Source organism: Linepithema humile, chromosome 7 (genome assembly GCF_040581485.1).
Source record: "Linepithema humile isolate Giens D197 chromosome 7, Lhum_UNIL_v1.0, whole genome shotgun sequence".
Taxonomy (NCBI): Eukaryota; Metazoa; Arthropoda; class Insecta; order Hymenoptera; family Formicidae; genus Linepithema; species Linepithema humile.
In genome coordinates this window covers 15,704,364-15,706,240 of record NC_090134.1, presented here as the reverse complement: position 1 = coordinate 15,706,240, position 1,877 = coordinate 15,704,364, and positions in this window count along the sequence as shown.

Below are 1,877 nucleotides of genomic sequence, written 5' to 3'. Positions count from 1 at the left end.
TATAATTTTTCAACAGGGGCGCGATCGCTCGAGTCCTATCCCTCACACTGCTCCTTCTCTTTTCCGCCCCCCTTGTGTTTCCCGTGTCTTCGTAACAGCATCCCGGCCGGGGCCGCCTTTTCTCTTCTTCGCCTTCTACGTCGTATCGCGGTTTTTCTCTTCCTTCTTTTTGAATTTCAATTTACTGGCGGCCGGTACGGATGACCTTTTATCTGGTAACCGCGATCTCAATCTGAACGGGACACGAATTTTCCACGCGGATCCTGGTCGGAAGCGGGGACGAGCACGTCGCGTCGTAGACGCCCGCGCCGATGAGGACAGAGAAGGAAGTGTGAGAGAGATAAATAGGGTCCGGAACGGGTGTCAGATAGCTGATCATGCCCGGTTAACGAGATATTACTCCGCCTGTCTGAATCGCCGTGCATCCGAAAGGGAGCATCCACGGGAGCTTTCGTTTAGAGCATGTCGATCGAACGATGCACAAATTGTTTCATAGCTACGAATGATGACACGATTTACAAAATAACGTTGCTCTTCCTTAGCTAAATCTTATATGGAGACATTATTGTTAACTTTATAAACAATACAATTGAAGATATTTTAATATTCATAAATAATTGCTAATTAATTAAAACAAAGATTGTCTATCGAAGAATATATTTTTTATCATTTTTCACATATATTGTGCTAATCGAAAGTACGTCTTTATACATCAGAGAAAGCTTCATTTATTCTTATGTATTATATTTATTATAATATTATTATTATTAGATCACGCATTAGTAGATGATTTTAAAAATCAACACATGTGATTTTTAATAATGAAACTTTAATGATGAAACTATTTTACACACTTCTAACAATAAAATTAACTGTAATTATTTAATCATATGCTATGTATAATTGTAGTTATTTATTAGATTTTTAAAATATACACAATTTTATTTTTATAATATTTTGATTTCAAACTTAACAAATGTGCAATATTATAAATTATTTCTGAGAGAAGATAATAATTCAATATTTAGTGCGTCAATTAAATATACGATTTTGATGATCGCTGCACCATTTGCGAATGACGCGACTATAATTTAGATTCGCTGCAAAATGGCGTTATTCTTCGATTGGCGAAGAAGCTTAAGCGCCGCGAGAGTTTATGCGAAATGACGCAAATCACGGACTCGCATCTAAATAGGTTCCTCTACAAACGTCTACCAATCTACTCCCCCGGTTAGCAGTCCATACTACACTCCTTACCCATTTCTGAGACACCACGACTTTAAAATGCTTCATGAATATAAAATCTTCCTTCTTTTCCCACGTGCCTTTTTATATTTTGCTCTTCTTTAACTTTCAACGTCGCACGGTACGAAGTTTGTTCGGTTTAGAAGGGTAAAAATATTCTACCTGGTTGCATAGAAATAATCTGCATTTTTATTCCGTTTTATAAGATTATTTTTCATTCAAATAAATTAATTTCAAACTCTCAGATTGAAGGAGTTTCGAAAAAATATTGTATATTTACAGAAAATTATTAAAATGAAAAGAAAAGAGAAATTAAATTCATTCTATAATATGAAAAAAATATAGATTTCTTTTTTTAAAAAAATGCTTTTTAATATTAAAAAATATTTTTGCGTTTAAAAAATGTTTTTTATATTAAAGAAAACCAATAAAAGCGAGAACAATAATTATTAAGTGATATCTTAATTCTTAAGTCATTTTTTTAATAATTCTTTTTAGTATTAAAATAAATCAAAATTTACAAGATTTCTATCAATTTCTAATTGTAAAATATGATGAGAAAGTAAGAATACAAAACTAATAAAAATTATATATTATTAAAGTTTTATAATACATCATGTCTTCAAAAAGCG